The sequence below is a fragment of the Orycteropus afer genome, unplaced genomic scaffold (genome assembly GCF_000298275.1).
Source record: "Orycteropus afer afer isolate SDZICR_OR568_19922 unplaced genomic scaffold, OryAfe1.0 scaffold00135, whole genome shotgun sequence".
NCBI lineage: Eukaryota > Metazoa > Chordata > Mammalia > Tubulidentata > Orycteropodidae > Orycteropus > Orycteropus afer.
The window spans coordinates 5,285,384-5,298,209 of record NW_006921722.1 but is presented as its reverse complement, the minus strand read 5'-3'; the positions used below and the strand labels follow the sequence as shown (position 1 = coordinate 5,298,209).

At 42.1% G+C, this 12,826-nt stretch overlaps 1 protein-coding gene across 1 annotated transcript in view; it reads left to right on the top strand.

The window, feature by feature from the left end:
• The window catches only part of SLC22A3 (solute carrier family 22 member 3), a 142,831-nt gene that overhangs the window by 44,141 nt on the left and 85,864 nt on the right, over positions 1-12,826 (top strand). The gene's annotated exons all lie outside the window — the stretch shown is intronic.

Here is a 12,826-nt window from a genome sequence, read left to right as displayed (position 1 = left end):
AAGGCATTTGGTTGCTAACCAGAAAGTCAGTGGTTTGAACCCACCAGCTGCTCCATGGAAGAAAGATGAGGCAGTCTACTTCCATAAAGATTTACAGCCTTGGAAACCCAGGGGGCGGTCGCAATGATTCAGAATCGACTCAATGGCAGTGAGTTTGGTTTGAATTGTATACTTGTGCCTTAAACTTTAACTAACCTTTGAAAGCTGCTTATCTTGTTTCGTATCATTGTATTTAGGTGAATAGGCTCACTGAAACACTTGAAACTTATTCTTTCAGAAAACAATCAAAGATTAATGAGGCTGTCCTGTTTCCAAGACTCCAGTGGTCTTGCAATCGTGGCTGACTGATCTTATGATTGTCTTAGCAAGGTTTCTTTATTCTTTATAATGCTTGAGCACATGCTGCTCACTTGTGAGATTTATGTATTCTAATTATAAACAAAAACTTTTTTTAATTCAAAGATCCTGATGAAATTATATATGACACAAACCATTACCACTGCTATTGAGTCGATGGTGACTCATACCAACCCTACAGGACAGGGTAGAACTGCCCCATAGCTTTTCCAAGTCTGTAGTCTTTACAGAAGCAGACTGCCACATCTTTCTCCCACAGAGAGGCTGGTGGGTTCAAACCACTGACATTTCAGTTAGCAACCAAATGCTTTAACCACTGCACCACCAGAGCTTCTTGAAATTATACACAAGTACCCTGAAAAGTTAGTCAAAGCATTGATTTACTCAGTCATGACATGCTGCCCTACCTTCAAGTTGTCTGTTAAACCTGCCTGTTGTTGTTGAAGTTCTTCCCCTTCTTCGCTGACCCTCTCCCAAACATGATATCCTTCTCCAGGTACTGGTCCCTTCTGACAACATGACCAAATTAGGTGAGACAAAGTCTGACCTTTATTCTAAGGAGCATTCTGGCTGCACTTCTTCCATGACAGATTTGTTCATTCTTTTGACAGTCTGTGGTATTTTCAGTATTCTTCTCCAACACAATTCAAAAGCATCAACTCTTCTTCAGTCTTCCTTATTCAATGTCCAGCCTTCATATGCATATGAGGCAATTGAAGACACCATGGCTTGGGTCAGGTGCACCTTAGTCTTCAAAGTGATATTTTTGCTCCTTAACAGTTTAAAGAGGTCTTTTGCACAGATATGCCCATGCAATACGTCATCTGATTTCTTGACTGCTGCTTCCATTTGTGTTGATTGTAGGTCCAAGTAAAATGAAATCCCTGACAAGCTCAATGTTTTCTCCATTTATCATGATGTTGCTTATTGGTCCAGTTGTGAGGATTTTTGTTTTATGTTGAGGTGTAATCCATACTGAAGGCTGGGGTCTTTGTTCTTCATCAGTAAGTGCTTTGAGCCATCTTCACTTTAAGCAAGCAAAGTTGTGTCATCTGTGTATTGCAAGTTGTTAATGAGTCTGCTGCCAATCCTGATGCCATGCTCTTCTTCATATAGTCTGGCTTCTCGGATTATTTGCTCAGAATACAGATTGAATATGTGTGATAAAAGGATACAATCCTGGCATAACACCCTTCCTCATTTAAAACCACACAGTATCCCCTTGTTATGTTTGAATGACAGCCTCTTGGTCTATGTACAAGTTCCTCATGAGCACAGTTAAGTGTTCTGGAATTCCCATTCTTTGCAATGTTATCCATGTTGGTTATCCATAGTGGACTGGATGGTTATGATCCATCCAGTCAAACGCCTTTGTGGAGTAAATGAAATACAGGTAAACATCTTTCTGGTGTCCTTCACTTTCAGCCAAGATCCATCTGACATTGGCAATGACATCCACTGTTCCTTGTCCTGTTATGAATCCAGCTTGAAATTCTGCACGTTTCCTGTCAATACACCCCTGCAATCATTTTGAATTATCTTCAAAATTTTACTTACATGTAATCTTAATGATGTCGTTCGATAATTTCCACATTCTGTTGGATCATCTTTTTTTGCAGTGGGCACAGATTCCGACCTCTTCCAGGTAACCTGCAGAGCAATCTGTTAATGGTGTTCTTCCTCTCCGTATTCTGGTTCCCATTCCCTTCCATGTGCTGAGGTTATTACCTCCACCATTGCCACCCTCTCACCTGTCCATTCAATCTCACCTTCACTGGCATTTTTCTCATGCACATTCAAACACGCTTAATTTATGTTATCTTTGAAAGCACCATCCTTGTCCTCATGTCTCCCTGCAGTGAGGGGCACTACTTGAAAGGGTTATCTATTCTTATTGTCTCCACGTTCTTTCCTTCCATCAATGCATCTTGCTCTCCCCTTGTTCCCCACTGCTCTAAACAGCAGCTCTTGCCAGGTCCCGGATGGCACCTGTGTTGGGTCTAGGATTGAAGCCCCAGGCTGTTCTTGATGAGGTTCCTTGTACGTGGTCTGTGTATGACACCACAGGATCGGCTCTCCAGGGGAAGAAGGATAGCTTACACTTCAGTGACCCTGTGGTTTGTACAGGTAGCTGTACTAGTCATCAGTTCATATTTCACTGTTCTGCTTATTTTGTGCTGCCCAATACATCTCCTATTTCACTTCTTGCCTACCCTGTCCAATATCTGAGGAAGCCAAACCAGGGCTCTGAACCAATTTGTTCTAAGTTCCTGATGAAATGATATATAACCTAAACCAAACCCACTGCTGTAGAGTTGATTCCAACTCATAGAGACCCTATAGAATAGGGTAGAACTGCCCCAGAGAGTTTCCAAAGCTATAATCTTTATGGAAGCAGAGTGCCCCACCTTTCTCTCTGCAGCTTTCCTTCACCAGCTGCATAGTTCAATGGCCCCTGGAAGGCCGTACTAATGGACAGAGGCAGCATGCTCAGTTGTACCCACCTGTTCCACTGTGTTTGTCTCAGGACTTCTAACTGGTTCTTCCTGGTTCAGAGATGGCTGATAAAGTAACATTGGAACAGACTCATATTTGTAAAATGTGGGTGTACCAGAATGGTAACTGGAATGGGAAAAACTATGGGTTGAAGCCCTGGAATAGGAGACACAGTAGAGGCATAGTGAGCCTGATGCAGGAGATTAGATTATTATCAGGACACACATTCAAAGCAGCGCAGTTGGCTGCTATCTTTGAGTGAGGCATCGTTGTTTCCAAGTGTGCTGGTCCCGAGATTTGGTTGCTGTGCAACATGCATGCTGCCCCTGTTTTCTATCAGAGCATTGACCTATAATTTTTTCCCAGTTATTGTTCTGGTGCATTCACATTATACAAACTGGGGTCCATTCGAGCATCACTTCATTAGCCATCTCTGAACCAGGAAGAACTGGCTCAAAGCCTTGAGGCAAACCCATTGAAACAGATGGGCACAACTGGGCAAAAAGCACTTCGCCTGTTACTTCACCCTCTGGGGCCCATTGAACTAGACATCAGAGGAAGGTCTGCAGAGAGTAGTCTGTTCGGTACAGTGTTGGGGTAATTCTAGGCTTATAATCACACATTTCATTATATCCAACATCTTCATTATAATAAACAATTTAGTGCCTCCTTGGAAAGTAGATGTTCTTAAGAGATTTTCATGATGATTTCATTTTGCTCATCAGTAACACTCCATCTGTAAGGAAATCCAAATCCCCAAACCTGACATGGTGGGTTGATAAATTATTCCTGAATGTCTGTGTGTACTTGTTTAACATTCTCCGCTGGGTCAGAAATCCATGAGCATTTAAAAAACTCAAGTAAGTGATGCTTTGGCAACATGCTAACACCTTCCAGACTATGATGGAAATTTTTAGCACATTTATAAGTAATGTAAGATGATATTAGAATTTACTGCTTGTAGAACTGTCTTGATAGCTATTCTGGGCACCTCTGCTTGTGATCCTGCTTGGCCACTTCAATAGTATTTCATCTCCACCTTTGAGTCTTTGAGTAAATGAAGTAAAATACAAATTGCTTTATACGTCAGTGCTCTGGAATGCCTTCTTTTTAAAAATATATATGTAGCTCTTACATATTTACTGAGAGCTCTGGTGGTGTAGTACCTAAGGCATTTGACTGCTAACCAGAAGGCTGGAGGTTCAAACCCATCAGCCATTCCTCAGAAGGAAGGTTGGGCAATCTACTTCCATATGGTACTGCCTCAGAAACCCAAGGAGAGATGGTTATGAGTTGGATCCGATTTAACAGCAGTGAGTTTGGTTTGGTTTTGGTAGATATTTACTAAAAATTTCAACAATTTGTGTTTCATATCAGATGATATAAACTTTTCTATTAAAAATTAAAAAAAAAAAAATCCAAAGAAAAATATAAGACTAGAAGCTCCTTGCAAACCTAGTTCCCCTATTGGTGCCCAAGAACATGCCTCATGCCCAGCAGCAATCTGAGAAAGTATCTGGAAGGAAAGGATGGGCTCTTTCCCCAGGCTCAGCTTGCTTATATTTCTCTTGGGTCATGGCCAATAGAAGATAGGGAAGTACTCTAAACGTGACAGTACCTGGTTGGTACTGCTGGAGAAGTCTTCCCTGGCCTGCCCAGTATCACAGACATTCAGTGTGGGGACTCTGTACTCCTTGGCAGAGAACGTTGCAGACTCATGACACCTCAGCAGGGACCACGCCCTGCAGGTTGGAGCAGATGTGGATGTGGAAGAGCCACAAGAAAGAGAGCAGACTGGGCAGTGGGTCACCTGTGCCACCTTTGCTAGGAGCCCACCTCTGATTAAAGCCTCAGTTATTAAAACAGATGAATGCACACTTTTACCTTTAACTTGAAAACTGTAGACAGAGGTTAGAGTGTCTCTGTACCCAAGGAGCACTCAAAGGAACGTGTGGGCACCCCCATGGGGTGGATGGAGAGCATGCCAAGAAGACCACAGATCACCTTCAATTTGATGGGAGCATCTCTCTTGAGATAACTATCGAACTAGATCTGGGTCCTTGAAGCCTCTGTTCCCCCATTTCCTGGGAGTAGTGGAGTGATGCTGGGGTTCAGGAAAAGCAGGTCCTGTCTAGCCCAGAGCTAGGGCCACCACTTTCTTGAGATGCTCCATAGGCTCCAGTGTAGTAAAGATAGACTTCTTCTTGACGACGCTGTTTTAGGTGCTATGGAGTCAGCTCCGACTCTCAGTGACCCCATGTGTAACAGATTGAAACACTGCCCAGGCCTGTGCCACCTTCACGGTCATTGGCATGCTTGAGTCCATTGTTGCAACCACTGTGTACTCTGAGTGCTTTCTGCCCTTGGGAACTCATCTTCCAGTATCCCATCAGCCAATAGTCTGTCATGATGCGAGTTGTCGTTGGCTGATTTCCAGAAGTCAATCACCAGGCCTTTCTTCCCCATCTGCCTTGGTCTGGAAGGTCCACTGAAACCTGTTGGTATTTGAAAGACTGGTGACATAGCTTCCAGCAACACAGCAACATGCATACTCTAGTATGACAAACTGACAGCTGGGTGGTGAGCATACAGTCTTAGCAATGGTCTGTTTTCCTGTTGTCTAGCCTAAGTCTGAGCCAAGAGAACTCAAGAGAAAGGCACATAAATAATCAAGGTGATACTCTACTCTAGAACCTTCTCTCCTTTCCAAGGCAAATGTAATTTTAGGACAAAGATTTGTTACTCATGTACTCGAGAGCTTGCCTTTTTTCTCCCCCAGGCAGTTGGTTCTAAAACCAAAATAAAAATATTAGAGACTGCTTGAAGTCAAGGAATAGCTGGAGTGGCATGATAGCAAGATATTCTGTGTTAGACAGTCACCAAAAATTTTAGAGCGAGCATGAGGCAATATTCAATTGGTAAAAATGGATGACTGGCTTATTTAGACAGGGCTAGTTTAAAATTATGAACATTCATTTGTTTAACAATGAGTAACCTGATGGCATGGTGGTTAAATGCTTGTCTACTAACTGGAAGATAGGCAGTTTGATTCCACCAGCCACTCTGCAGAAGGAAGATGTGGCGGTCTGCTTCCCTAAAGATGACAGTCTTGGAAGCCCTGTGGAGCAGTTCTATTCTTTCTCATGGGGTCCCCATGAGTCAGAATTCAACCTGACAGTGATGGATTTGTTTTTTGGTTGGTCTTTAACAATGACAATGACAAGGACTTAAAAGATTTCAAGACGAGAGTTTTACACACTTGATGCACCACACATTTCTCCTGGAATCCTGGGGTGCTGCAGTCCATTAGTGAGCTCAGCTGCTAATTGATGGTCCGAGGTTCAGTCCACCCAAATGTCACTTGGAAGAAAGTCCTGGTGATCTGCTTCCAAAAACTCAACCATTGAAAACCCTGTGGAGCACAACTCTTCTCTGACACACATGGGCTCGCTGTGAGTCGGGATCAACTTGACAACAACAGGATAGGTTTTATATGTTTATCCAAGTGAAATTATTTTAAGAATGATCTCTTGAGCCTTATGAAATGAAGAATGCATATCTTGGCAAATTTTAAAGCTGCATTTCGCCGTACCTGACTGCAGGGGGAGGGAGGAGCAGCTGCTGTACTGGGTATATTTGGGTGTTTGAGAGTGTGGACTTGGGGATCAGATGTCTGAGTTCGATCTCCTCTCCACAACTTACTAACTAGTGTGTAATCTCCAACTGGTGTCTTTATCTTGTGACATCTCTGTTTCCTCATCTGTGAAGTGAGGATGATAACATCTAGCTCACAGGACTGGGAGAGGATGAACTGAGATGGTGGCTGTAGAGCCCTGAGTCTAATGTCTGGCCCACAGTAAGCACTCAGGAAATGGTACACGTTAACAGAAATAAATTTCAGCAACTAGACCCAGATTTGAAGCAACAACAAAGCGTCATCTGTGTATTCGTCCATCTAGACACCTGGACATATCAAGTAAAAGAGCCCAGTGACCATGGGCTGTGGCACTGTTACATCTGCTTACTGGGATGATGTGTGTGAGGGAAAGTGGTCCTGAATGGCACCTCCTTTAAGCTCTGGGAGCCCATAAAATGGGGTCTTCATGAAGTTCATGTCCGTTTTTATGATTTCAACCACTCCAAGTAATCATAATGAACACAGTTTTTTTGAAAAACATCTTAAGAAGCCGTTGCTTTCAATTTAGGCCATTGCACAACTTAATCACATGATCTCAGAGCCCCTAATGGAGCAGAATGGCAGTCCTTGGAGGGTAAGTTAACTGTGCCCAGAGCTGGCCGAATTAAGGTGCCTCTCATGGGAAGAGACCTGAGAGCCAGGAATGCTGCTAAGGCCTTGTCTTCCTGCACACCCACCATCTGGGTGAGGACAGACAGTTTAGGCACCAGAAGGACTTGGGGAAAGTGTTGGGAGTGGGTGGTGTATACATCCCAGAAACAAGGTCTCTCCACATGTGGAACTATTCAGAAGTAAATAATGAAGTTTGATCTGCACTTCTGGTCAAATAATTATCTACAGTCATGACAGGGAAAGGCTTGCCAAGCTGGGATCTCCAGGTAGAGTTGAATCAATAGTCCCATTGTTCCAAGGTTGTTAGCCTGGACTTTCTTGAAGCTCTTGATGATGGACCAGGCCTACCACCCCTAAGATTACACATTTTCTAAGTTCCTTTTTCTGATTCTAATCAATTAGAAATGTTACAAAAAGAAGCCCACGTATTATTGTTCTCAAATACAAACTACCAAAAGAATAACTGAAAAAGAAAAAAGTATAAGTGAGCACAAGACCCAAAGTTGGGACAGGCCGTCTGCATGGGTAGCTGAGATTGTTGAACTTTGGCTCAATAATTTGTTGGCTTGAATCTGTTCACCATTTTGAACCTTGTGGACGTTTATTGGCTTCTTCTGACAACAGCTTCTGCTCTTCTTACTGGTTTACTCAAAGCTGTGCTTCTTCTCTAAAATTTTCATTGTGGATCTGTCTTTCTTCTAATGTAATAGCAATTAGTTTAGTGATAGGAATGACCTGGTGTTTGTCTAATGCTCTGTGTTCTCAGAACCATAAAATATTAGAACAGGAAAGCTGTCAAGATTGTTCCAGGCCCCCTAATTGGACGTGTGAGAAAAAGCCAGGCTCAAAGGATTCTAGAATGGTGTGTGTGTGAGTCAGAGGTCCCCAGGGGGCTCAAGTCATTTGAGATCGATGACTAATCTAAAGGTTGGCAATTGGAACCCACCCAGCGGCTCTGAGGGAGGAAGACCTGGTGATCTGCTTCCATTAAGACTATAGCCTTAGGAACAGTTCCACTCTGTAACACAGGGGTTGTCATGAGTGGGAATCTACTCAACAATAACAGGTTTGGGTTCTTTTGATCCAATTCAGAAAGGAGATAAAGGACTGAAATCCAGCTTTTTAATATTCATATAGAAATCTATTATTTTTAGGAGTTTTGGGAGAAGTCTATTTCTATGTGGCACTCTTTTAGTGGTGTTACATCAGTTGGCTCCCTATGCCATTAAAAAAAAAAAAAAAAAACTGCCATTGAAGTGGCTAGTGGGTTTGAACCACCAGCCTTCTGGTTAGTAGTCACATGTCTTAGGCACTACACCAGCAGAGTTTCCCTATGTCATAAGAGTGGGTTTTTATTAGAAAACATGGGTTTTGGCAGACTTTAAAAGATGTACATGTTATACCATATGATCCTTAGCCTGTATGACTATGAGACCAGAAGACCTAGATGGTGCCTGGCTACCGCTGTCAACCTCTTGGAGGGGGATCTGTGTAGGAGATCCTGGATAGAGTGGGAGAACAATATGGAACAAAACTCAAAATCGTTAATAATAATAATAATAAAGGGACCAGGTTTGCTGGTCTGATAGAGCCCAATGGAGCCACTGAGACTATGGCCCCTAGCTGCCCTTCAGGTCTGGAATTGCACCCACTCCTGTGGCTTCTGGCCAAAAAAAAGACAGGCATATGAGCTGAACATTTAAGTTGGGTAGATACACTCCTTGGAGAGATCAATCGTGGGAGCATAGAAGGAGTGCCTGGGAGAGAAAGACACAGGGAAGAGGTAACTATGGGGAAGAAGTGGGAGAGGAGCTGTTGCACTGTGGGAAATTGTAGTCAATGTCATGAAACAAAGTGTATGTGAACTACTGTATGGGAAGTGAATTTGCTCTGTAAACTTTCACCCAAATCACAATAAAAACTAAAAAAAAAAAAAAAAAAAAAAAAGATGTACATGTTGCACCATGTTCTGGCTAGGTTGTGAAAATCTTTAGCAATGATGGTTTCCAAGTGGAGAAAAAGTATTACCAGTAATTTTGAAAAACAGAAACAAATATCTGCTAAGGTGTGATGATAGTACTTCTCCCCTTAGGAGCTCCTCTTTGGGAATGTCTGATGGGCAACACATGTTGAGAATCTTGACATCAAAGATGGTAATTTCTAAAGGGAGAAAGCCCAGGAGAAGCATTAAGGATTATTCACAACTCCACACCCTGCATCCACACATAGAAGATGGGAGAGGCGAGGTCCCCTTTCCCTCCAAAGGATAGATATCCATTACCATCAAGTCAATTCTGACTCGTAGCAACCCTACAGGACAGAGTAGAATTGCCCTATAGGGCTTTCCAAGGCTATAATCTTTCAAGAAGCAGACTGCCATTTCTTTCTCCCATGTAGTAGCTGGTGGGGCAGTTAGCAGCCAAACACTTAACCACTGAGCCATCAGGGCTTTTAAAAGACAGAGAGAGAAGGTTGTTATGGTTTTACTTTCCTTAAAAGGGAGTTAAACTCATTAAGGGTTTGGAGTTTGGTTTTTGTTTTGTTTGAGGTTTTGATAGTTTTCTTCTGTCCATTTCACTCTACCATGATATAACCTGTCATCTGATGGCCGTGGCATTGTTCTAGCATGTTCCATGGGGTCTTAGAATCCAGAAGGCTGCTGAATACTGCTTTGTATGTCTTTGAGGAAAATTTCCATTAGCAAAAATACCCCTTGGTACTGTTTTCAATTCTCTGCTTGCATGTGGAGACCAGATTTGATTCCTGGGCAATTCAGCCTACATGCAGCCACTGCCCATCCGTCACTGGAGGCTTGCATGTTGCTATGATGCTGTGCAGGTTTCAGTGGAGCTTCCAGACTAAGACTGAGTAGAAGAAAGTCCTGTGATACACTTCTGAAAATCAGCCAATGGAAAGCCTGTGGGTCATCTGCATAAAGGGAAGAACATACCATGCTTATGGATAGGAAGACTCAACATCGTGAAAATGTCAATGCTATTCAAAGTGATCTGTAGCTATAATGCAATCCCAATTCAGAGCCCATCACCATTCTTGAAAGAGGTTGAAAAGCTAATCATCAACTTTATATGGAAAAGAAAGAGACCCAAGATAAGCAAAGTACTACTAAAGAAGAAGAAACTAGGACATCTCACACTTCTTGCTCTCAAAATCTACTATACAGCCACAGTACTCAAAACAACCTGGTACTGGTACAGTGGAAGACACATAGACCAATGGAATAAAACTGAGAATCCAGAAGTAAATCCATCCACCTATGGACAGCTTATTTTCAACAAAGGACTGAGATATATTAAACAGGGAAGAGATAGTCTCTTTAATGAATAGTGCTGGAAAAACTGGATATTCATTTGCAGAAAAATGAATCAGGATCGATACCTCACACCATATAAAAACTAACGTAAGATAGATCAAAGCCCTAAATGTAAACTCTAAAACTATAAAGATCTTGGAAGGAAAAAGAGGGGCAAACTTATAGACCCTAATTTATGGCATAAATGTCTATCAAACATAGCTAAAAATGCAGGAACATAAAGTAGACAATAAGCTAGATGACTGGGCCCTCCTAAAAATTAAACAGTTATACACATCAAAAAAATTCTCCAAAAAAGTGAAAAAGAGAACCTACAGACCAGGAAAAAATATTTTGGTAACAACATATCAGACAAGGGACTCATCTCTTAAATTTATAGAACATTTTAACACCTCAACAACAAAAAGATCAACAATCCAATTAAATGTGGGCAGAGGACATGAACAGACACTTCACCAAAGAAGACATTCAGGTGGCCAACAAACACATGAAGAAATGTTCACAGTCATTACCCATTAGAGAGATGCAAACCAAAACAACAATGAGATATCATCTCACCCCAGCAATAACATCAATGTTTGGGGGGGGAAAAAAAGCAACAAATGCTGATGAGGGTGTGGAGAGACTAGAATGCTCTTAAACTGCTGGTGAAACTTTAAAAGAGTATAACCACTCTGGTGGTTAAGTTTGTGTGTCAACTTGGCTAGCCCTGGTTGAGTACCTGGGCAGCTGGATGTAGTATTCCCCATGATGAGACTGGTAATCAACTCCATGGCAGAATCTACTGTGAGTAGCTGCCTTTGGGTGTGTGGTCTGCTTCCCATATATAAGAAACAGCTTTGGGAATGGTCTTTAGCTTATGGCATGCTTGAACCCTGCATGTAGCCTTGCCATTGTTCAGCAGCCTGCCATGTTCTGCCAACCTTGGGACTTTCAGTGAACTTCAATTAATTGCCTGCCTTGTGGTTTGGTAACATCGAGACTGTGCCGTTTTATTTGTCAACCTTGGGCTTGTTAGCCTCAGGAGCCACTAGCTGCCTGAGTGAAGAGATCCCTCTGGCTTCAGTGAGCTGGGAGCAAGAGGCAGAGCAAAAGCCCCAAGGGTTGAGGGGCTTTCACACAGCCACTAGAGCCTGGCACTTTGAACTTGGACTGAAAGCCTCCAAATTGTAAGAATAAACTCCTCTTTGTTAAGGTCATCCCATTTATGGTATATTCCTGTCAGAGTGGCACTTGGTAACCAGAACAACCACTATGGAAAATAGTATGACACTTACTTAAAAAGTTGGAAACAGAAATACCATATGATCCAGCACTCCCATTACTAGGTATATATCCTAGAGAAATAAGAGCTATGACACAAATAGATATAGGTACTGTCATGTTCACTGCAGTGTCATTCACAGTTGCAAAAAGATGGAAACAAGCTAACTGACCATCAATGAAGGAATAGATAAATTACAGTATATGCATTTGCTAAAGCAAATGGAAGAAATGGCAATGCAAAAGAGCTGAACAGAAGATTTCAAAGAGCAGCTCAAAAAGACAAAGTCAGTTATTATAATGACATGTGCAAAGTCAGTTATTATAATGACGTGGAGTTAGAAAACCAAAAGGGAAGAACACACTTAGCATTTCTCAAGCTGAAAGAACTGAAGAAAAAATTTAAGCCTTGAGTTGCAATATTGAAAGATTCTAAATGGCAGCTCAGGTGACGTAGTGCCTAAGGTGTTTGACTGCTAACCACAAGGGTGGCAGTTCAAACACACCAGCCACTCCTCAGAAGTAAGATTAGACAATCTACTTCTGCAGTGTTACTGCCTCAGAAACCCAAGAAGGGGTCATTATGAGTTGGATCCAACTCGACGGCAGTGAGTTTTCGGTTTGATGAGCAAAATATTGAATGATGCAGGAAACATCTGAAGAAGATGGAAGGAATACACAGAATCACTATACCAAAAAGAATTGGTTGATATTCATCCATTTCAGAAGGTGGCATATGATCAAGAACCAATGGTATTGCCGGAAGAAATCGAAGCTGCACTGAAGGAAGTGGCAAAAAAAAACAAGGCTCCAGGAATTGACAGAATATTCATTGAGTTGTTTCAACAAACAGATGCCTCACTGGAGGCACTCACTCGACTATGCCAGGAGATTTGGAAGATAGCTACCAGGCCAACGGACTGGCAGAGATTCATATTTGTACCCATTCCAAAGAAAGGTGATCCCACAGAATGTGGAAATCATCGAACAACATCTTTAATATTGCACACAAGTAAAATCTTACTGAAGATAATTCAAAAATGGTTGCAGCAGTATATTGACAGAGAACT